Source organism: Physella acuta, unplaced genomic scaffold (genome assembly GCF_028476545.2).
Source record: "Physella acuta isolate Inbredline_101_S28 unplaced genomic scaffold, ASM2847654v3 ptg000566l, whole genome shotgun sequence".
NCBI lineage: Eukaryota > Metazoa > Mollusca > Gastropoda > Physidae > Physella > Physella acuta.
The window spans coordinates 638,850-664,643 of NW_026732085.1; the positions used below are offsets into that span (position 1 = coordinate 638,850).

The following is a 25,794-nucleotide window of genomic DNA, read 5'->3' on the forward strand; positions in this document are numbered from 1 at the left end:
GACGGCCGTGGTTGGAGGAAAGGCGAGACGGGGGCGTGGCCACGAGCGGCGGGACTTCTCCATTTCTTGGAAGAGGGGGGTTCGGGTAAGGTGGATCCAGTAGGAATCGAAACGTCATCCAGAGCAGAAATTTGACGTGAAGGGGGGGGGGGGGAGATGAAGTAGACAGACGGGACCACGGCGACAGATAAAAATCAGACCCGGAGGGCATTTTTAAAAGATGGCAGTTCATAGCCAGAACTGGAACGTATTGTGAATAGCAGATAAAATAAGGCAGTTTGATGAGGGGGGGGGGGGGTGCTGTAAAATGAAAGTATGTGATGGGAAGAGATGGATAGTGGGAGATGGGAGGTTGAACTCTTCCAGCAAGAAGAAAAGAAAGTAGCAGATATTGATGAATGTTTACCGAGCCTGAAAAATCAGTGCACGCCACTTACAGTCCGGTGACCTATGGTACTGAGGAGGGGGAGGAGGAAGTATGACGCTTTTTAAATAAGGAAGGGTTTGCCGTTTTTTTTTTTGTGGTGATTGTGTGACGACCCACCACCCTATGATAAATTAAAAAGACGCTCCGCTTATTTAAAACAAGCCTAGGAATTTATTCTCTTTGGAAAAATTATTTTTTTTTTTTTTACCAGATTTACTAAGTAAATTTCCTCCTTAGACCTAGCGATCAATTGGCCAGATGAAGTAGAGTTCACATGTTACTTGACCTCGCCGTATAGCATGGTCAACGCTAAGCCCAGCCGCCCTTACTTTCACCAACGTAAGTCGGGTACGCATTAGAACACTAGACCTTCGGGCTATCAACCAAACGCTCTACCATTCGACCACGCTGTCCATGAATCTATCAAGACATCGTGGTAAAACAATTCGTGACCGTTTCTCTCACCATTATTACATAAGAATCCCATTTCACAAAGTGTTTAATAAAAAAAAACTATTAAGGAATAACACAATTTTAAAGCCTTGTCGTAAACTTAAAACCGGAGTTAAATTATAAGTTTGGTTGTGGGAGGCAAAATATCCTAACTAGTGGCTAGCTTCAACATCCTGTGTATGAGAGGTTTCTGTGAATTTGTGTTATTGGAGTTCTTGAAGTGAATTGTTTAAAAAAAAAAAAAAAAAAAAAAACTAGATGTTCCAAACACGAATTGTAGCTCCAGTGTTGAAATTTGAAGTTTTTTCTGACCTTAGCCTTGGGCCATAGTGGCAACAAATAAACAAATATCTCGCCACACTTCACACTTCAGATGTCACATTTCACACGTCACATTTTACACTTCACATGTCATTCAACAGGAAGCGAAAAACAAAATTCAAAGAATATCTCCGTAATTACATACGCTGCATATACATTTCAAAGACGTTGTTTTTACAATAGACTAAAATGAATAGAGGTAAAAAGTTCTTTAATTAAAAAAAATGCATAACTACTTTAACGAACGTCGTTTAAAATAATGATTTCTTTAAAGTGAAAGTGTACTTTTTAATTAAGCGATGGCTAATTAGAGGCACCTAGACCTGAGCTCTGCAACATACAACTGTATGCACCTAGGGTCACACAACATACACTTGTAAGTACACAACATACAACCTATATGCACACAATATACACGTGTATGTACAACTACATATACACAACATACAACTGTATGTACACCTATATGCACACAACATACAACTGTATGTACACCTATATGCACACAACATACAACTGTAATGCACACAACATACAACTGTATGTACACCTATATGCACACAACATACAATTGTATGTACACCTATATGCACACAACATACAACTGTATGTACACCTATATGCACACAACATACAACTGTAATGCACACAACATAGAGTTGTATGTACACCTATATGCACACAACATACAACTGTAATGCACACAACATAGAGTTGTATGTACATCTATATGCACACAACATACAACTGTATGTATACCTAGATGTACATAATGATTTCACAATGAGAAGCTTCTAAAACCACGCGGCTTTACGTAAGCCAAAAAAAAAAATGGCAACGCCTGTAGCAGCAGAGAGGCATCGATCGTATAGTTTTATGCTTCATTAATGTGCACCGCCTTAATTACTGAAACGATTTTTTAAAAAGTTTTTTTTTAACTGCGTCGCGTCAGTCAATGCGGGGAGGTATCGAGTAGTGTAGAGACAGCTGGACAAGATGGCTACATCAGACACGATGGCTACATCAGGCTATACCAGACTAGGTGGCTACATCAGACAAGATGGCTACATCAGGCTATACCAGACTAGGTGGCTACATCAGGCTACATCAGACTAGATGGCTACATCAGACAAGATGGCTACATCAGACAAGATGGCTACATCAGACAAGATGGCTACATCAGGCTATACCAGACTAGGTGGCTACATCAGGCTACATCAGACTAGATGGCTACATCAGACAAGATGGCTACAGCAGACTAGATGGCTACATCAGGCTACATCAGACTAGATGGCTACATCAGACAAGATGGCTACATCAGGCTACATCAGACACGATGGCTACATCAGGCTACATCAGACAAGATGGCTACATCAGACAAGATGGCTACAGCAGACTAGATGGCTACAGCAGACTAGATGGCTACATCAGGCTACATCAGACTAGATGGCTACATCAGGCTACATCAGACAAGATGGCTACATCAGACAAGATGGCTACAGCAGACTAGATGGCTACATCAGGCTACATCAGACTAGATGGCTACATCAGGCTACATTAGACAAGATGGATTCACCAGGCTACATCAGACTAGATGGCTACATCAGGCTACATCAGACAAGATGGCTACATCAGACAAGATGGCTACATCAGACAACATGGCTACATCAGGCTACACCAGGCTAGATGGCTGCATCAGACAAGATGGCTACATCAGACTAGATGGCTACATCAGGCTACATCAGACAAGATGGCTACATCAGACAAGATGGCTACATCAGACAAGATTGCTACACAACACTAGATGGCTACATCAAGCTACATCAGACAAGCTGGCTACATCAGGCTACATCAGACAAGATGGCTACATCAGACAAGATGGCTACATCAGACAAGATTGCTACACAACACTAGATGGCTACATCAAGCTACATCAGACAAGCTGGCTACATCAGGCTACATCAGACAAGATGGCTACATCAGAATATAAAGAAAGGCATGGATGTCTAGTGAGGCTATAAAATCAACAGCCGGGGACCGGACAAAATGAAAGGTTGTGGTTGAGGCCCTATTCTCCACAAGGAGTAAAAAGAATGAAGTTGTCAAAAGGAAACACAAGAATTAAAAAACAAACACCAACTCCATTGTTTTAACATGAAAAAAGAGGTGGTGCGTATATTACAGAGCACGAGGGGTGGGTCAAGCTGACGTTATATAGCGTTATATCTGGTAAATATTGAGCTATGTCGTATAACACTGATTCCGATTTTCTTTTCTTATTTTAGCTAAAATCATGAAATAATAGTTGCATGGTTTGATTGGCATAAATAACTAATATATAATTGCCGTTGAAAACAATACGAAACGTCGCGACTTTTCAATGTTTTAATGTACTAAGCCAGGGGTCTCCAAACTACGGCCCGCAAGGTCCTTTCATCCGGCCCGCGGAGATCTTATTGTCCACGGAAAAAACGTTTGTTGGTGATGGCTGAGGAACTTTGCTCAGACGACTTGCCTGGAAGAAACTGGCCCCCGAACTGAAATTTAATAGTTAATGCGGCCCTCGGACTGAAAAGTTTGGAGACCCCTGTACTAAGCCAACATGTTTACGTTCACACATTTATCAAAATGTTTGGTAGTTCATAAGGGGAAAGCAGAGTTTCTTCCAGGCATCTCTTCGGGGGGGGGGGGGGGGGGGGCGAAGCCTCCCCCCCCCGAAATTTTTTACCGCCCCCCCCCCCCCCCGAAAATTTCAACTGCCCCCCCCCCCCCCCAACCCGGAGAAAAAAGTCTGGAAGAAACACTGGGGGAAAGGGGTTGGGGTCCTAGATATGTTATATAATATGACGCTGGGGTCTATGCAAATATTATATGAGGTAACATAGAGTAAGTCTAAGAGAGGGGATATAAAATGTATGTTGTATTATACAAGCACGACCATGTAGCTGATCAACGCTGTATGTTTAGACAAGTCCGGATGGCTTCTAGCACATAAAACAAAAAAAACCGAAAAGGGCTCAGGAAGAAAAAAAACCCCATACAGAAACGTCAATAGACACAAGCACAAGAAAATTACTATGGCTGCAATACCAGCAGAGCTTATTGATAAAAAAAAATTCATTTAGGAGTCCCGGATTACACGTTCTGTGTGGTGGTTTTAATTAAATTTCCAGGGGGAAAAAGAAGCCTCGTTTCCATTAGTGGGCACCGGCTGGGCAGAGTACGGCGCCAGTGGCTATTCGCCATGTTGGATACTTGTAAGTGGTTTTTAGCAGCTATTCGGAGTCCAGCTTTTTTTTTTTACAGCTAGTCATTAGATACTTGTAGATTTCTATCTAGGTCTTTTTACTGGCGTGTTACGATTACAGCGGGTTTTTGTGGACAAAACGACGGATAATTGCTGTCTGCTACCATATAACGGAAAATACCGGAAATATTCAATTACTTTCGATAAAGACTTCATTTTCTTATTTAAAGTACAAGTTTACGCATGATAGTACCTTATTAACATAGAATTACAGAAAAACGTACAAGTTAACTACAAGTAACACGTCTTAAGTGTCTTTGTCGTATTGAAAAGTGGGCTCAACGACAAAATCGTCTAGTAAAGTATAACGGAACATGTCGGAGAGGGAAGGGGGGGGGGGGAATTCAGTTCCAGTAAAACTCCCCCCCCCCCAGATAACAATAAACCGTTGTAAATACTACGGCAGCAGATGCCGGCGACATTAAGCCTGTGCCAACCGGCAACCCAGACGACAAAAAAAAAAAAGAGATTTTAGTATTTTAAAAAACCTGGCCACTAGCAGACGATGGCACGGAGCTACAACATGCGGACCAACCTCTAGGACAGACCACTCGCCAACAAAGAAATCGATACCGTCCACTAATAAAAAACCCGGATATATTTTCCCCCCATTATTAAACACTGGAACTGCCTCTGGCTACAAATATCTAATATATTCGCATATCGATTCCAAAAAACCCCCCGAGTCCACCCAGCTGTTGCCGCGCGGTGAAGGGGGAGGCTTCTCTGCGATATTGATCTGGAACAATCCCCGCCTAATTTGTTGGCATCCAAATTCCACATCTGTTGCAGAGATCTGATCCACTCCCGCTTATTGTTCGGTGGCAACGCGTGTTTCCTCTCCTGCCGGGGGTATCGAAGGGAATCCACCTCAATACCGCGCGGTACTCGAGCAGGCCAGGATGGAATCGATTACCGTGTGAGGGTGTCGTTGAGGGGGGACAGAGGACGGAATCGATTACGGCGTGAGGGTGTCTGTAGGAGGGGGGGGGGGTGCCAGGTGGGATGCTTGACACAATAGCATTTGTGTATACAGCACGGTGGCTTTGTGTACACAGTGTATCTATGTGTGTGTGTACATACTGTGTTTCCATTTACACGTTCCGCACAAGCCTCCTCTCTTTCCTGGTATGCGAATGTATGATTATATATATATATATATATATATATATATATATATATATATATATATATATATATATATATATATATATATATATATATATATATATATATATATATATATATATATATATATATATATATATATATATATATATATACACACCAGCGTACCCGTCCCCGCGCGTTGCCGCGAGAATAGAAGAAAGTCCGACGTAATATTCTTAGAGGCATGACCTTGTTTCCTTAAAGTGAGTTATTGCAATGTAAACAATGCCTGCGCTAGGATAAAAAATATCAGGACACGGGTTTACCTACACTACCGCATGAAAACCTTGAGTGTACATTAATCACTCACCGAAATAATGAGGTAGAACACACTTCGGTGACCATCCATGTGTCAGGGACGTAGAGGGGCGCTCTCATGAGTCCCCCCCCCCCCCCCCCCCCATTACACTACCACAAAGGCGCTGCGTACGGACCCTGGCTCCTTAAAACTAACAGTCGCCATCGTGCCAAATAGCATCCTGTTAACAATGATGCAGATTGCGTCATGCGCTAATGTGACAATAATCAAAAGGAGGGTTTCTTTAACACGTAAAAAAATATCATTTGACAAGTTATTAACATCAGAATAAATGATGCAACTTGTTAACGTTACTAATGGTGTATTATTAGATGCTCGATCTCAATTTCTGATTGGATCTTCTAAAAATAGATGCTAGCCTAATTGCATCATTCGTAAAGTGACGAAACTCTACAGGATGGTTCCTTGATTTACAAAAAAATATTTTTTCAACATTCGCAAGATGACGAAACTGTACAGACGGATTTCCTCGCGTTACAAAGTTATTTTTAGAAGTGTGACTTTATTGTTAGATTTGAGTTATCCACAGAATGTGTGTGTATAGTGAAAAATCGCACCCTCCCGTGGCGCCGCCGTTGCGAAAATATTTTTTTTTTTTTTTGCAGAACCATTCCAGGTAGTGTTCTAATCAACTCCCCCAAGTCTCATGGCTATCGGATAAACGGTGTCAAACCAAAGTCGACTTTTATTTTTAAGTACCGTACATAGAGAAAAAATCGCAACCTCTCCTCTTGCAGATTCAGCTCCTCCCCAGAAATTCCCTCAATTTCTTTTTTCCACAGAGTGTTCTAATGAACGCACCAAAGTTTGATGGCGATCGGATGAACGCTGTCAAACCAAAATCGACTATTATATTTATATACCGGTATATAGAGAAAAAAAACTAATTGCGCCTGCCGGGGCGCCACCCCTGTCTCAACACAGGTAATCTTAAACCTATCAGATTATAAACTTTATCTCAACACAAGTAATCTTAACCCTAGCTGATTATAACCGTAAACCCAACACAAGTAATCTTAAACCTACCAGATTATAACCTTAAACCCAACACACATAAACCTACCAGATTATAACCTTTATCTGAACACAAGTAATCTAAAAACCTATCAGGTTAAAAACTTTACCACAGCAAACATATACTTTTAAACCTACCAGATTATAACCTTAAACCAAACAAAACGTGTAACCCTAAACCTACAGATTATAACCTTAATCCCAACACACAGCTAAAACCTATCAGGGTATAAACTTCACCCCATCACACGCTGAGAACGTTAAACCTACCAGCGGGTTTATAAAACAACAGTTTCACATCTCGTTCATTTATTGTCCCCTGTAACCAACCTTACGCAACCTGCAACCCAACCTGCAACCAACCTACAACCAACCTACAACCAACCTACAACCAACCTGCAACCCAACCTGCAACTAACCTACAACCAACCTGCTACCCAACATACAACCAACCTGCAACCCAATCTGAGACCAACATGTAACCTAACGCGCAAACAGTTACCCAAAATATCTCGCAAACCTACAACCAACTTGCAACCCAACCAGCAACCCAGCCTATTACCCAAACTGTTACTCCATCTGATAGCAACCTGCTACAAACCTCTACCCAACCTCCGACCAACCTGTTACCCGAATCTATTACCAAACCTGTTTCAACCTGAGTCCACAATGCCGCATACAGTCCAGTGAATGATAAAACATGACAATTTGTAAAATGATTAGAAGGGAAAAGCGCTACAAAGTCAAGAATTAGGATAATGGACCCACAAATGTTCTTTTAAAACAACTTGTGCTACTTAGTTACATAGCTAAAATAGAACTTGTTGGGAAAAAAATCTACTAAAAGGTCAATAAAGGAAATAGGAAAAGGGGGCGTGCACGTAAGTTGGAAGACGGAATCGAAAGTGGGAAGTGGAATCGAAAGTAGGAAGAGGTGCAGGCTCGGAAGTTGGAAGACAGGATCAAGTAGAAATAAGGTTCTCTACGGTCTAATATAAAATTTAAAAAAATAATACATATTTACTCATTAGATTTCTGGTAAAGAGAAAGAGAACAGAAGATGACAGTGAGCTAGAGGGGGGAAGGGGGGGGGGGAAAGAAAGATGACAAACATAAAAAATATGCCTTCAAGCGACTAAATTCAACAATATAATACTAAAACAATTTTTTTATACCCCAGCAGACTTGTCGTTCAAGCGGTAACCATAGAGACGACGCCATTAATATTTTTGCCTCAAGCTCTCATACCGGGGAACACAACAAGTGAGCACAGGTTGACAACTTTGGGGGGGGGGGGGGGGAGGGAGGTGTGGGGGGTAGGGAGGACGGTGCGCAAATTTTTTAGAAAAAACATATATTTAAAAAAAATTGGAAATGTTTAAGGACAAGTAGATTCCGTCTATAAACACAAGTTTTACCTGTTAAAAAAATAAAAAAAAAACAAAAACAAAAAAAACCAACAACAACAAAACAGAAAGAAGATTTCAAAACAACTGCACAAAATGTCTCTAACACTCCGTGTACAACCTGCCATATAATATTTCCACGGGTTCATTTTTTTTTCTCTCTCTCCAAAACACCGAAAAGGGAAAAAAATTTAAACATCAAAAAGATTCAAGAGACAATGTCAGATTACCACCACTCCCCACCCCTCCCCTCCCACTTCCTCAAACAGCTCAGAGAACAAGTGAAGTATGCGAGCACATTTTGTGTGTCCCCCCCCCCCCCCCCCACCTCCTCCTTCTCTCTCAACTGGCAGTGTCTGACCCCGTTCACCTGTCGTTCCAGCACGACACAGGTGCGTGCCTAGTACCTGTTGCTCCCTCCCACCCTCCCCCCTCCACTACACACATCTCTGGGTTTCCTCTTATCGCCAGCGTTGGGGCTTCAGGCACCGAAGACGCTTCCTACCTTTGTCCAATCCAGCACACTATGGGGGGGGGGGGGGGGGGGGGGGGACAAGAAGGGAGGGGGTGGGGAGGACCCAAAGACACTCGGCTATGGAGAGTTTTTTTTTTCTTCTTCCCCTTTCTTCTTTTTCTGGATCCATTTATTTATAGCAACACTCGTGCAGCCATAATACATCGCTATGACGTCATCAAAACTTGTGTATGAGTATTTAAAAAAACAAACGCCGTGTTTTAGGCGATTTTATTTTTAAAAAAATTAGCTTGGCTGTCGCATTAAAAAAAAAGATTTTAATTAAACAAACGGCATTTTAAAGGATGTTGAGAGAGTTTACTTTTATTTTTCTGCAGTAAAGTAACATATGGTACCAGACAGAAAATGGATGGTTGGTCAAATTATTGATGTATTTTCTACGCATAGACCTCTGTTCAAAACAATTTTTAAAAACACTTCTTGGTGACTTTATAAAAGAAAAGTACATCTTCACTTCATTGCTATAGCAATGGTCGTCTATGGGCCTTTTTAAACGAAAAGGTTTATTTTCACATTATTGCTTATAATCTCTTATAAACCTTACTCATACACACACAACCTTCTCTCCATCCCCCGCCAACTCATTATCATTCTAACCCTCCACCCAGGGGCGGATTAAGGCTGAGCGGGGCGCCCCAAATATATATATATATATATATATATATATATATATATATATATATGTGTGTGTGTGTGAAATGAAACGAAAAACGAATAAACTAATCAAAATCAATCAGAAACTCATTATTATTTTAGGAAGAGCTCACGTTAAATAAACAATGTTTGACATGAAGCGATGACAGTTTAAGTTTAAAATGTAGAGTATGTGGCTTGATGTCCGACTAAGTGACAGACGTTTATTTCATAAGAGAAAAAAAACCTCATTCTTTCGTATTTGTAAATTTAGAAGAAAATAGCTTATAAGAAAATCGGAAGGAAAATTATTTTTACTGTTGTTGATAAGAAAATTTTTTGGAGCCCCCGAATTTGGGTGCTTCCTGTTCAACTCCATAATCCGCCACTGCTAATGAGCTATGGCCTTACAAGAAAATTTTCTGTACTCTTGAGATAAACCTTGCCATATCCTTTGTAGCTCCCATCTGCCGTCTAGTTTCTGTTTTAATTCTTATTTATTCGGCAAATAAAGCAACAACCTACACTTTACTTCAAATAACTAATATTCAAAACAGGTTAGTTCCTGCCTTAAACGTTTGGATTAAATCGCCATTTGTAAGCCATTAGACTGATCACTCATACAATCACACGTTCAAGTAAAACAAATGTTTTTCTTGTCTGTAAAGATTCAGTGTTTTATTTCCTGAAATTAGTTGATCAACCAAATTGTGTGCCAGAAAGAACATGTACAATATGCTAGGGAGCTTTGCTTTATGTAAACATTTTGCGAGCAGAAAACGACGACAGCTGATGAGGGGCGGGGCATTTTGAAGGTTTTTTTTTTCATGGAGAACAATACATTTGTGTGGCCTTTATTTGGTAAATAAAATGGCTTGTCATTTAAACACAATTTAAAGAATGGTCAGGAATGTTTCCACTGATTGCTAGGGTTAGCCTATAAATCTGATTGTCTGAATGCTTGAGAGTGAGAGGTAATTCACAATGTAAACCCTAGAGGCCTATACAGTATTATTTTATATATTTTTGTTACCACCGAGTGACGCGATCTGACGAAATAACTTTTGATTGTTGCGTGTTTTTAAAAGATCGGTCAATCATTTGTCACAATTCGGCTACTGTGTGTGTTTTTTTTAAACGCTAAAATCAACTCATTTTATTGTCATAAGCAATCGCTGGTCCGGACTATGTTATTTTTAGGGAGCGTCGGCTTTAAATAAACAACATCTGGGTAGGAGGTGATGACCGGTGGTATTTATACGTACGTGTGTGCAAGTGTTAGAAATTAGGTGGTAAATTTGGGGGCCCTAAAAATCGGGGGCCCCTGGCTGCAGCCTTTTCAGCACCCCCCTTAATCCGCCACTGCTCCTCCTCTTAGCGTCAGCACCTATCCAGTCCCCAGCAGTACAAAATCACCCTCCACCTCTTAGCGTCAGTACCTATCCAGTCCCCAGCAGTACAAAATCCTCTACTGTCCCACTACCTCTTAGCGGCAGTACCTATCCAGTCCCCAGCAGTACAAAATTACCCTCTACTGTCCCACTACCTCCTAGCGTCAGTACTTATCCAGTCTCCAACAGTACAAAATTATCCTCTACTGCGCCACTACCTCTAAGCGTCAGTACCTATCCAGTCCCCAGCAGTACAAAATCACCCTCCACCTCTTAGCGTCAGTACCTATCCAGTCTCCCGCAGTACAAAATCACCCACCACACAATACAAGCAATAAAGACACAGTCACCCGGAAGTCCAAACAGTAGCCAGTCCGACAGAAAAAAAAAAACAACCAACCAAGAATGTCCTAATCCGGACCTATCTGGATTTTCTTTTGTTTTTCGCCGTCTCTCAAAGCAGCGGGGTAAACTCGGATTAGACGGTTGGGTCAGGGAGGCACGCGTCCCCACGGGGTGGGAGTAAAGAGGATTTGGTTTCTAGTCGGCACGCTTCATTAGGGAGAGGGGGTGGGGGTTTGTTGGACGGGATGGGGGTGAGGGTTCGTAAGACAGAGAGGGGGGTTTCTTTACAGGAGATGTAGAGCCATTGTAGATGCTGTGGGGGGGGGGGGGATGAGGTGGCGAGGTGAGGTTTAAAGGTTATATTCGAGGTAACGACTGACCAGTAGCTGGTGACGACTGACCAGTAGCTGCTGAAGACTGACCAGTCAGCTGACAGTTGTGAAGTCTAGACCAACGGTTGATAAGTTGCTCATGAGCTATGATCAACGATCGCAACACCAGCTGTTGATTATGGACTCGAAATCAGCTTTTGAATAGAATTACAATTATGTTCATGATTTCATCTGTCGATTATGGTCATGAAATCAGCTGTTGATTAGTGTCATGAAACCAGCTGTTGATTATGGTTAAGAAACCAGCTGTTGATTGTGGTTATGAAACCAGCTGCTGATTGTGGTCACTAAATACTCTTCCTTTACCTACGACCACAAAACCAAACACTGATCATGTGATGTCTAAATTGGGGTTTTCCGTTTAGGATCAAAAGATCACGAAATATATTTTAAAAGCACTCCGACTGTGACGATTTAAAAAAAAACAACAACATTGAAACAAAGAGTAAAATTAAAACAAGTAACTAATCATTTTAACACATTCATGAGTTAATTAACAAACCCCGCCACAATTAGCCCTACTCTGAGGAAAAGGTAGAGAAAGAAAAAAAAATAACACATTAAAAAATGAAAACGGGCACCAACACAACGAAACAAACATAACAACCAATTGAAAACAAGAGAACAACAGGACCTTACAGCAAGTCCCTCCCCCGCCTCCTAGTGTTATTTAATACTAAATTCCTGCTCTGAGCTGGGTGGGGTTGGTCGTGTCACTGCCATTACGTCTGGTGCCCTTAGGCAACGTGGGGAAACGTCAGGTAACATGAAGGTAGGCTAGAGGGGGGATGGTCTATGTACATGAGGGGTTAGGCTGGGAGGAGGGAGAGAAGAGAGAGAGATTATAGAGAAGAGAGAGACTTAAGGAGGAGAGGGGAGAGGCTGTGAGGAGGGAGAGGACGTAGTGGGAGAGAGGAGAGACTATGAAGGGAAAAGAGGGTGACTTGGGGGGAAAGACTGTGAGGAGGGAGATAAGAGAGAGAGAGGGGGAGAGAGAGAGTGATTATGGAGAAGAGGGAGACTTAATGAGGGGGAGGGGAGAGGCTGTGAGGGGGAGAAGAGAGAGAGAGTGATTATGGAGAAGAGGGGGACTTAAGGAGGGGGAGGGGAGAGGCTGTAAGGGGGAGAGGACGAAGTGGGAGAGAGGAGAGACTATGAATGGTAAAGAGGGGGACTTGGGGGGAAAGACTGTGAGGAGGGAGAGAAGAGAGAAGGGAGAGACTGAGAAGAGGGAGACATGAGGAGGGGGAGGAAAGTGGCTGTGAGGAAGGAGAGGACAAAGGAGGAGAGAGAAGGGAGAAGAGGTAGGTGAAGAGAAAGACTTGAGGAGGAAAGTGGAGGAAGGAGAGGTCAGGGATCTGAGTAGGGGGGAGATACTAATGAGGAGGAGAGAGTAAATGTGAGAACGGAAGGAGAGAAGAGAGACTGAGGTGTAGGGGGGGTAGAGAAAAGGAGGGAAGAATGGCATTTTGTAGATAAAAACAACAACAAAGAATTGGTTTAATTAAACAGAAGGATGTAAATAAGCCTCTCTCCTACCAAAATAGTTGTATACAAACTTTAAAAAGTGTTCTTCAGTTTAATTATGTCGCTAACGACCAAAACATTATTCTGTAAGTTAAGATGGAACAAGTTTGTTGTAATATTATGCAAAAGATTGTTTCTTTGAGACACACCAAAAAAAAAAAAAAAAAAAAACAGTTCATGTTTTCAGCATACACGTCGAAGGTTCATTCTTGAAACGTTTTTTTTATTTCTCACTAGCGTATAGGGCAATAGGCAACTTACCGGAAGTTTTTCATAAAACATGCATTCTTCTGTTTGCTGGGGGTCAGGTCTTTTAGGGGTCTGGTCTTTTTGGGGGTCAAGTCTTTTTGGGGGTCAGGTCTTTTCGGGAGAGTTCTGTTTTTGAGGGCTGTGTTGTGGGGAAGCTGCAAGAGATAAAATAATTATTAAATATTTATTTATAATAGTTAATTAATACGTAACACATAGTTGAAGAGATCAGGCTTATTGTTGGTCAAAAGTCGGGGTGGTGATCCTAGAGTAGCAGAGGTTTTCTAAACGATGGGCGTTAGAAAAGTAGGGGAGGGGGGTCTAGGCCGAACACTATCTAGGAAATCTTAGAGTTAGAGGGGTCAACTGAATTAGAATTACTAAATTTAGACCATCGGTCGATTGCTTGATGATATAGAAGCTGTTGGAGAATGTTGATATAGAAGCCCATAATAATATCCTATGTCCATTTTCTAGTAGACGTAAGGCCTTGGGAGGTTGGGAGGGTAGTCAGGGCATCGGGAGGGCAGTCAGGGCATTGGGAAATTAGACAGGACATTGGAAGGGCATTAAGGCATTGGGAGGGCAGTAGGGCATTGGGGGGTAGTCTGGGCATCGGGTGGGCAGTCAGGGCATTGGGAGGGCATCGGGACGTTGGGAGAGTAGTCAAGATTTTGGGAGGGCAGTGAAGGCATTGGGAGGGCAGTAGGGCATTGGGAGGGCAGTCAGTTGATTGGGAGGGCAGTAGGGCATTGGCAGGACAGTCAAGGCTTTGGGACTTTGGGAGGACAGTCAAGGTATAAAGACGTTGGACCAGTCAGGGCATTGGGAGGGCAGTCGGGGCATTGGGAGGGCAGTCAAGGTATAAAGATGTTGGACTAGTCAGGGCATTAGGATGGCAGTCGGAGCATTGGGACCTTGAGAGGGCAGTCATCTGGCTACAGCTGTGGGACACCAACGGCTGGACCTCTGGGAGGTCAAGCAGCTGGTGGTGGAGGTCTCGCTGGCCGGGTCAGGCACAGTTCCACTCCGGCCGAAACACGGCGGGAACATCTTGCGTTACAAAACTGACAGGCTGCTGAGGTGGCAGGCACGCGCACCGTATCGACCCGTCCCCCCACGGGACCGACTAGCTGTTGCAACCGATCCAATACTCACAAGGTGATACCTTTCCCGGGGCCGGCCGGCAGTGCTGACGTCATGAGCTGGAGTTTGTTCCCCTTCTCACCAAAACATAGACATATAGATCTAGCAAGGGTTTTTTTTTTTTTTTTTTTTTTTTTTACCTACACTGGGAAAATAACTAATACGTCTGTGATATAATCTCATGACTGAAAACGGGACTCTATAAATAATACATAAGGCTGGATATATGTATTTGTTAAACCAGCACGATATATTTCATTATTTATGGGTTTAAAAATAAAAATTACACTTTTAGAGCAGACAAGCCGTAGAGAAGATGTGAAATTGTCTCTCACATTTTCTAGAAGGTGGTAGAACATCGAAGTGAGCACACTATCTCTTCATAAGCCGAGGTCACAAAAAAACAACAACTCTACTTTCTCTACTCCTGACCAAAGGTCTAAAAAGGTAGCTTTCATTTGGAGTACGTGGTAGGCTGTTATAATTATGTCTTGTAATACATTCACTGCCCTCTTTAGTTTCTCTGAGCTCGGCATTTGAGGGCACTAGTAACAAGACAAGATTTCTATTCTATGGAAACAAGAAACCAAGAGTTCCACACCAAGCCTTATAGTGAGGTACGGCTATTTAAATAGACAAGGAAAAGCATGATTTTAAGAAAAAAATGCCATCCGGCAATAGTGTCTAAGAATAGAATTTTGGTCACGTGTTTTGCGGCTAACTTACGGGGTCTCCTCCTCCCCACCCCCCCCCCCCCCCCCCTTTTTCCTTTGGCTGCAAGTGACATGTCACAATGCTGCCACGTAGAGACAAAACGCGAAACATGATGTGGCGGATATGGGTACCACAGGGAGTGGGGACCAGAGGGGAATGTTGGTGGGTACCAGAGTGGAGTGGGTACCAGAGGGGAGGGGGTACCAGAGGGAAGTGGGTACCAGAGGGAAGTGGGTACCAGAGGGTAATGGGTGCCAGAGGGGAATGTTTGGTGGGTATTAGTCAAACAATGTTAGGAATAATTTGGTACTGGTGTAACAGTACTTTTATGTACTGAGGGTAGTATAGATTCTATGAGCTTTCAGATGCCTAAAGCTGTGCATTCTTAAAAAAATACTGTAGACTATGAAAGCAGCATAAAAGAGCTGTAGATTCTATGTGCTTAGATCCAGTGACCAAAAACTTAGAATATTGGCACAGGGCTTTCTTTAGAACTCTTCTTAGTGTCATCGAAAGTTAGCTTTCTACAGAGGGATGGGTCCCTCATGAAGGGTTGGTAAATAACCAGACAGTCTACATGGGTTGACTAGATGGAAAGGCCAGGTTGTCACGTGAAGGGTTGGTAAATAACCAGACAGTCTACATGGGTTGACTAGATGAGAAGGCCAGGTTGTCACGTGAAGGGTTGGTAAATAACCAGACAGTCTGCATGGGTTGACTAGATGAGAAGGCCCGGCTGTAACGAAGCTGTGTGTGTCGTGTGGGAAATATAAAATCAATACAATCGGCAGATCATTGTGTTGGCAGACCGGTGTAAGTTATGTGTATGTGGACTTGTGTGTGAGGAGGTGGTTGGGGATATTGGAAACTGTGTGGGGGAGGTGGGGGATATTGGAAACTGTGTGGGGGAGGTGGGGAATATTGGAAACTGTGTGGGGGAGGTGGGGGATATTGGAAACAGAAGGGGCAGCGGTTGGAAGCTATGTGAAGAGTATCTAGGTACTATGAGTGTGTTAGGAGAAAGAGTTTGATGAGGTACGTTGAGTTGAAGTTGATTAAGTGAAATGTGACGTTATAGAGTTTGGTAGAGTAGGGTACTTTAGAGGTGGTGGATAATATAATGAGGAGTGGGGATGTAATGTGCTATAGATGGGGGTGGGGGGTTAATGTGCAGTAGATGGGGGTGTAATGTGCTGTAGATGTGGGGTGTAATGTGTTGTAGACGGGGGGGGGGGGGATGACATGTGATGTAGATGAGGGGGGTGTAATTTGCAGTAGATAGGGGGTGTACTAGGTTGCTTAGGTAGTTCTTTAGAACAATAAACTTGCATAAATGAGTGCAAGTATCGTGTGTAGATAATGAGTGTGCACAAGGGATGGCAATATAAGAAGTGTAACAGGCGCCATCCAGTACCAGTATTACTGGTGACCAAGTGGTGTGCGGGTTTACCCATCCGTATAAAGTAGTATATGTACAAAGCGATGTACGGGAGTACTTTGAGTATACATTTAAGTACCCTTTCAGACCCTGAAAGTCCAGATTACAGATGAAGTAGAGTTCATCTGTTTCTGTTACCTAACCAACCAACCTTTGTATTTTGTTGCACCACTACCAGCACTACCACAGTGACTTATAAACTAGCTAGAAACAATACATATAATTAGGGGGAGGGGGGGGCGTTTTTAGTTACGATTCGGTATCTCTTACTGACGATATGACGTCTTTTACTGACGATGTGACGTCTTTTACTGACGATGTGACGTCTTTTACTGACGATGTGACGTCTTTTAGTGACGATATGACGTCTTTTAGTGACGATATGACGTCTTTTGCTGACGATACGTCTTTTACTGACGATATGACGTCTTTTAGTGACAACGTGACGTCTTTTACTGACGATATGACGTCTTTTACTGACGATATGACGTCTTTTACTGACGACACTATAAAAGTGACACACTAGATTAAAACAGCTTGCCGCCACTTGTTAAACAACTCCACATACCAACCAACACACATTCAAACACAATCTTTCGCACACGGCACCGAGGTGTGTACCAACACGCGTGTCACAAATCACCCAACACACAACACAACAACTCCCAGACGTTCCAGCCAATCCACACGATAGATGTCCAGATTAATAAACCCCCCGCTCTCCTTAAATCATTCCACCACCCCACCCTCCTCTCCTGTAATTACACATCCATCAAGCATCTCTCTGCTGCTCCATCTTGACGTTTCTTGCCCTCAGCGTTAAGTCTCTTGTCCCTTGGACTGATCGAAGCCTCCACAGGTGTTGCCCCCGCACCGTCCGTTTCCCCCCCCCCCCCCTTTAGACTTATCAACAAATTTTATGGAGTCAGAAATTGACGTTTAGGCCCAGACCATCAATTTCAGAATTGATTCCTACCACCACCATCCCCATCCCGTTACTTTGACCCCTCCCTCCCCCCCTCCCTCAGAGGGTTAAATCGATAGGTGGTAGGTTGGGAGAAGATAGGAGAAGATAGACTGGAGACGACACGTGATTCATTGGGGTTATTTTTATAAACGTTTGCGGGCCAGACCCGGTGACGATTTATGTTGTGAGGTAATATGAACTGTGGTGCTGTGGGGTAATATGAGGTTTGGTGTTGGGATGGGGGGGGGGGTAATATGAACTTTGATGTTGGGATGGGGAGGGGTAATATGAACTTTGTTGTTCTGGGGGTAATATGAACTTTGTTGTTGGGATGGGGAGGGGGGGGGGGGTAATATGAACTCTGGTGTTGTGGGGTAGTATGAGCTTTGGTGCTGTGGGGGGGGGGGGGCTATGGATTCTGATACTGTAGAGGGGGTGGGGGGGGGGGTAATATGAAATTTTGTGTTTGGAGGGGGGGGGTTAATATAAACTCTAATGCTGTTGGGGTAATATGAACTTTGGTGTTTGGAGGGTGGTAATATGAACTTTGGTGTTGGGGGGATATAAACGTTGGTATGTGTGTGTGTTGGGGGGGGGGGGGGGGATTAATATGAACTTTGGTGTTGGGGTAGGGTGTAAATTGAACTTTTAAAAAAAATAACTTTCATATGAAGGAATATGAACTTTTATATGATGGTTATATAATGAGCTTCGATGTTTGGGGAAATATAAGAACTTCGTTATTGTTTATTAATGTCGTAATATGAATTTTGATTTTTGGCATCAAGTAAAAATTCGATTTGATTATATAAGATTATATGAAAATTGTATGTTGTAGATGGTGATTAGCATTAACTTTCGACACGTAATATGCATGCTTTGTTTTATTTTATCCTTGTGTTATAACTTTACAAAAGCACATGATGTTACACAAGAATAAAACAAATCTTTCATGTGATGCTGCCTTGAAAGAAAAAAAACCTATAATTATAATTCTAAAAGTTCAGGGGTCAATCCACCTTCAGACAAAGTTCGATGGATGTTACCCGGAGCCTTTCAAGTCTAGAGGGAGGACGGTAGCGGCTTGGTAGTCTAGACAAGTCTAGAGGGAGGACGGTAGCGGCTTGGTAGTCTAGACAAGTCTAGAGGGAGGACGGTAGCGGCTTGGTAGACTAGACATGACTAGAGGGAGGACTGTAGCTGCTGGATAGTCTTCACAAGACTAGAGAGAGGACGGCAGCGGCTTGGTAGTCTAGACAAATCAAGAAGGAGGACGGTAGCTGCTGGGTAGACTTAACAATTCTAGAGGGAGGACGATAGCGGCTTGGTAATCTTCACAAGTCTTGAGGGAGGACGATAGCGGCTTGGTAATCTTCACAAGTCTAGAGGGAGGACGGTAGCTGCTGGGTAGACTTAACAATTCTAGAGGGAGGACGGTAGCTGCTTGGTAATCTTCACTAGGCAGAAATCATAAGGAAGGAAGTTACTACGCCCAAGGGATTTTGGGCTTGTCCAGAAGGGAATGATAGGGAAAACCCACACAGGGGGGAATGCCATTAATGCACACAGGTAGATTTTAACTGACACAAAAATGTCAATTTTTACACACAAGCGGGATGCCATTTACGACATGTGTCTTTTATATATAGGGAGAAACATGACGAAAAGGATATCTTTTATATCGATAGAGAAGCGTGTCATTTGCACATCTCGAGAATGATATCATTTACATAACGAGAGAATGATATCATTTACATAACGAGAGAATGATGTCATTTACATAACGAGAGAATGATATATCATTTACATAACGAGAGAATGATGTCATTTACATAACGAGAGAATGATGTCATTTACATAACGAGAGAATTATGCCATTTTCATATTGAGAGAAGGATGTCATTTACATATTGAGAGAAGGATGTCATTTACATTTTAAGAGAAGGATGTCATTTACACACATAGAAGGTTGTCATTTACATACTAAGATAAGGATGTCATTTACAAAACGAGAGAAGTAATTTATTCACAAATCGATAGAAGGATGTCATTTACACACATAGAAAGGGATGTCATTCACACACCCAGAAAAGATTACACGCCGGGTTAAGGATGTCATTAGGAAGACACACCTTGATCCACCTAATGCAACTATCTTTGGGGAGACAACTCTGGAAGGAAACTCGTCACCATTCGGCCGCAAGAGAGATCGTATTAAAGGGGGATAAATTAAAAACATCAAGTACAACAATCAGGGGCGATAATGACGTATGATAAAAGCCATCCGTTAAGCCGCACGAGAAACTAATTACTGTCTCGCACAATTATCCCAGGGGACGAATGCAGCGGGGACAAACCACGGGAAAATTAACCACGGTCTGGTTACTACAGCGGGACGTTGAGGGTATGTGGTGAGGAGGGGAAGTGCGTGGTATATGTCCATGACGTTGATAGAGAGAATGGGAAAACCGGCCCTGTGGTGTAATCATTTCCTAATTTACTTTGTTCTGTCTTTAAAACACGTTTTGCAAAACTGTATATAAAATAAAATAATAAAAGCCAGATTCCAGTCATTCTATGCCTTGAACCTACCCAGTCCCCAACCGCTTGAGAAGAATAAGAATCCCCCATTGGGGCACAACTGGAAAGTATGGTAAGATGGGTGGGAGGCGAAACTATATTGGTTAAAGCACCATATCGTAGCCGGGAGGCGCCATTGCATAGCTAGGAAGTGCCATTACACAACCAACAGGTGCCATAACATAGCTGAGAGGTGCCAATACATATCAAGGAGGTGCTATAACATAGCTGAGAGGTGCCATTACATATATAGAAGGTGCTATTACATAGCTGGGAGGTGCCATTACATAGCAGGGAGGTACCATTACATATCTAGAAGGTGCTATTACATAGCAAGGAGGTGCCATAACATAGCTGAGAGGTGCCATAACATAGCTAGGAGGTGCCATTACATAGCTGGGAGGTGCCATTACATGGCTGGGAGGTGCCATTAAAACAGCCAACAGGTGCCATTACATATCAAGAAGGTGCCATTACATAGCTGGGAGTTGCCATTACATAACTAGGAGGTGCCATTACATAGCTGGGAGGTGCCATAACATATCTGGGAGGTACCAATATAGTGCTGGGACGTATTACTACATAGCTTGGAGGTGCCATTACATGGCTGGGAGGTGCCATTAAAACAGCCAACAGGTGCCATTACATAACTAGCAAGTACCGCCACAAACAGAATGGGTGCCATTACATAACTGGTAGTCGCTGCTACAAATCTTGAGAGTGGGGGGGGGGGCTGTAACTTATCTATGAGATAAAACTCCAGTGCCACCAAACAAGCATCACCATACAGCCGGGAACTGCCACGGAGCCAGTGAAGTACCATCACCCACAGCTGCGAGGCGCGACAGTAAAAACCCTTATGTACACAGCGGCTGATAGCTACTAGGCTAGCAACGACAACCAGGGGCGTGGTGACGCAATGAGCGTGCTACTGTTTGGGAGGAGTTATTTAGCAAGACATGCGGACTGGAATGTCTTAGAGGCCTGGCTATGATACGGTGTTAAAAGATGACTAACGCTAGAATTAAAATCCTTAAATAGTTTTACTCAGGGCTTTAAAAATATATTTTTTAAATGTAAACAATTTATCACTCTTAATTAAATAAATAACTATTTTCTTATACATTTTAAATTTTGTAATTAAAATTACTAGTAGTATAATAGAAAAGCATATACCATTAGGCCTATATAGTATATAGTACCTAGTGATCATGACATATGGAATTAGTTGGGTATTTCTTTTAATACATATCTTGATACACCCCCACACTAACTATTCTAGAACCATAGGCCTAATCCTTATCTACTAAATTAAGACCTAAAGGATGCGTTCATCTATCATACTGCTAATTCGATACTGATAACTAAAAATAGACTAGAATGATTATAGGAAAAAATACCCAAAATATGATAGCTAAAAATAGACTAGAATGATGATTATACGAAAAAATACCCAATATAGGCCTAATAGTTCTAAAATGTATAATAAACAAAATAGATATAGAATCTAGGCCTAAATAAAAATATAAATAAAATGTAGTAACAGTATTTTATAGATCTAACTAATATTCGCATAACATTACAAAACGATAGGGGTAACAGTGAATGCAGTTCTGATAAAGATAAACAATGCCATTGATAGAATAATAAATTTCTAGACTACATAAGCTATTATTAACTCACTGGGTCTAATACTAACAGTGTATAAGAACAGGGGGGATCACTGTGTTAATTTTAACAAGAAAACAACAAACAACGCCATGACTTTAAAAAAAATAAATAATCGTAGACCTAGACAAGACACCATCGGCATTCTGCTGAGAACAATACATGCAAGGCCTCGACAGACATGGTTTCTGTGTGTCGTCATGCTCTTGCCTAGGTTATTCGGTACACACTAGCTCTAGCAGACGACACGGCAGCGAAACAAGTCGAGGATAAATTTCATTGTTTCATCTTCGTACAGGTTGAGGGAATTTTTAGAGAATAATTTAAACGAATCAGAGACAAAAACTTACCTGAACAAGTTCTCAGACCGACGCCGACCTCATTTTTCTTTGGGTTCCATTAAGTTCTGGGAGCGTTGCGGGGAAGGAGGTAGAGAGAGAGGAAGGAGGGAGAGGGGGGAGGGGGTGTTGATCCGGTCTAAAGTGCGACAACTCCTCCCGACTTCCTGGGATTCTGCTCCTGTGGCTGACACCGTGTTGACAAACTTTGAGGCGCTGTCAGGGTTAAAACTTTATTTTAAATTACAAAAACCGCTATTGAGGATGAAAAAGCATCTTATAAACTATTTTTTTTCTAGATTAGGAATGAGACATTATAAAATGTTGATACATTTAAGTTTAAGAACGCGATGTTTAAAAGTTTAAAAAATTTCCCCGACAGAGCCTCATCGACTTGCATCCAGCTTGTGCTCAGTACTGTGTGACCAACAGGTTTCAAACGAGAATTGGGAAGGGGGGAGGGGGGACAACGTCGGCTGGCATCACCTGTGTTTGTCCTGCTTGTATGTTAAAGACGACGGCGCTCTGAGCCTTCCCCCCTGGTATGAGCTGTGCTGGGTCCTGTCATGTCCTTCCTATGAGTTGGGCGTGGGTCCTGTGTAGTCCTCCCCGTGTCCTGTCGGGTGGTCCTTGTACGAGATATATACAGCGGTGCTTTATAAAAATGTTCTCTTGTTATTATTTGAAGTTGATTTTATCAAAACATTTTATCTTAGTTTACTAAGAACCGGAAAAGCCTTTTATGAGTCACATTTCTGACTTCAGACATTTATTTTCGTATTTTCCTTATTTAGTTATATAGCTTTTAATCAGTTTTGTGATAATTAATTTTTTTTTATATTTTAAGCGACACAACCAAATACTTAAAACGGTTAAATAAACAACATATACAACGTTATTTGTTACCATATGGGTTATTTAACTTATCTAAAAAATTTTAAAAAAAATTAAATTCTAAAACTAGCGATGAAGTTAGAAGGCCTGGAGTCACCTGTCTATGAGCGCGGTGGTACCTGCCACGTTTACAGGTAGCCTCATGGCACTGCGGGCAGGGGAAGCAAAAGGTGGGGGACGGGGGGAGATTCGTGCGAACTGGCTGGCTGCCCGGGACGAGGTAGGCACAACGAGGAGGAAATGAATGAGAATATTAGAGATGAAAGGTGGAATTGAATTGGAATAAGGGGGGGGGGGGGTAGGGAGACGGAAATGAGTTTTACAGGAGACAAACAGTGAGAATCCAGAAAAAGCCCGACCTTCACCTTTGTGTCCCCCCTCTCTCGTTCGCTGAGTGTGGTGGAACTTTGTTTGTCTGGTGCCTGCTAGGCTTACAGGTAGAGTGGGCGGGTTGGTGAGGAGGTGGAGGTGGAAAGGGGGGGGGTCAGGTCTGGCAGGTTTTGTCAACTCGAATTTTTCACGAATGTCTCCATCGGTACCTGGTCCCGTGTGCTGTGGAAGGAAGGGGGAGGGGAGGCGAGTCGGTCTGTAGTTGGGGGAGGGGAAAGGAGGCGTGAGTGGCCGGAGAAGCGTCGTGGAGGAACTTTTTTTTCACTCCCCCCCTCCCTCTTCATTCTTTGTTTCGGTACACATTGTCGCGACCTGAGCCAGACACGGCATGGTTTGGTACTCATGCAGTACACACTAGTACTCATATAGTACACACTGGTACTCATATAGTACACAATGGTACTCATATAGTACACACTGGTACTCATATAGTACACACTGGTACTCATATAGTACACAATGGTACTCATATAGTACACACTGGTACTCATATAGTACACACTGGTACTCATATAGTACACACTGGTACTAATATAGTACACACTGGTACTCATATAGTACTCAATGGTGCTCATGCAGTACACACTAGTACTCATATAGTACACACTGGTACTCATGCAGTACACACTAGTACACATGCAGTCCACACGGGTACTCATATAGTACACACTGGTACTCATATAGTACACACTGGTACTAATATAGTACACACTGGTACTCATATAGTACACACTGGTACTAATATAGTACACACTGGTACTCATATAGTACACAAAATAGTACTCATATAGAACACATTGGTAGACCTACTCTTATAGTAGCATATAGTACTCATACAGTACATAGTGGTACTCATACAGTACCCATTGATACTATACAATTCACAGTGGTACTCATAATAATACACAACGATAGTTATGCAGTTCACAATGGTACTTTACAGTAAGCTGTAGTACTCACGTAGAACATAGTAGTACTCATACAGTAAAAAGAAGTACTTAAACAGTACACGATGGTACTCATACATTACACTAAGCTGTAGTACTCATATAGTACGTTGTGGTACTCACACAGTACACAGTGGTAGTCATGCTGTCATGCAGTACCCAGGAGTACTTATATAATACACAATTGTATTCATACAGTGATACAGTACACAATGTTACTAATACAGGAATATAACAGAGGTCTAGTATTTATCCAGGGCATTCTAGGAGTACGGATATGTTACATTTTAATAATCTCTAATGTCGTCGTGTAGTACACTATAGTACTCAAACAGTAATATGTAGTACTCATCCTACAGTGTAGTTGTACATGTACACAGATAGATATGACAACTACTAAAAAAGTGCCAACATCTGTTAACTAGATGACAGTTAACATTGGTTGATCAGATGACATTTGAAACATGGACAGGACATCTACATGTCATGTTGATGTCATCACCCACATTTCTATTGAAATAGAGATCTGTTACAAAGACAAAATTGTCCATAAGATCTGCCACAGTTGGTGACCTAAAATATCTGCTACAGTAGGTGACCTAAAAGATCTGCTACAGTTGGTGACCTAAAAGATCTCCTACAGTTCGTGACGTAAAAGATCTGCTACACTTGGTGACCTAAAAGATCTGCTACCGTTGGTGACCTAATAGACATAGTGACCTAAAAGATCTGCTACAGTTGGTGAGCTAAAAGACCTGCTACAGTTGGTGACCTAAAAGATCTGCTACAGTTGGTGACCTAAAAGATCTCTGATCTAAGGAAAAAGATCTGCTACAGTTGCTGACCTAAGAAAAAAAGATCTGCTACAGTTGGTGACCTAAAAGACCTGGTGACCTAAAAGACCTGCTACAGTTGGTGACCTAAAAGATCTGCTACAGTTGATGACCTAAAAGACCTGGTGACCTAAAAGATCTGCTACAGTTGGTGACCTAAAAGATCTGCTACAGTTGGTGACCTAAAAGACCTGCTACAGTTGGTGACCTAAAAGACCTGCTACAGTTGGTGACCTAAAAGATCTGCTACAGTTGGTGACCTAAAAGACCTGATGACCTAAAAGATCTGCTACAGTTGGTGACCTAAGACAAGTGAGCTGTCCTGTGCTCCCGTCCAACATCTGCTTACCCTGTGAAGAATCGATTTCACTGTTGTTGTTTGATCGATTG

At 42.3% G+C, this 25,794-nt stretch overlaps 1 protein-coding gene across 1 annotated transcript in view; it reads right to left on the bottom strand.

The window, feature by feature from the left end:
* LOC131946620 (uncharacterized) overlaps positions 1-22,493 on the bottom strand; it is a 44,060-nt gene extending 21,567 nt beyond the window's left edge. Inside the window, exons 1-2 of the mRNA XM_059307537.1 lie at positions 22,353-22,493; positions 13,502-13,644 (exon numbers count right to left, since the gene is read on the bottom strand). The gene's annotated coding sequence lies outside the window, so the exon portion shown is untranslated. The remainder of the gene's footprint in view (positions 1-13,501; positions 13,645-22,352) is intronic.
* Between the last annotated feature and the right edge of the window lie 3,301 nt (positions 22,494-25,794).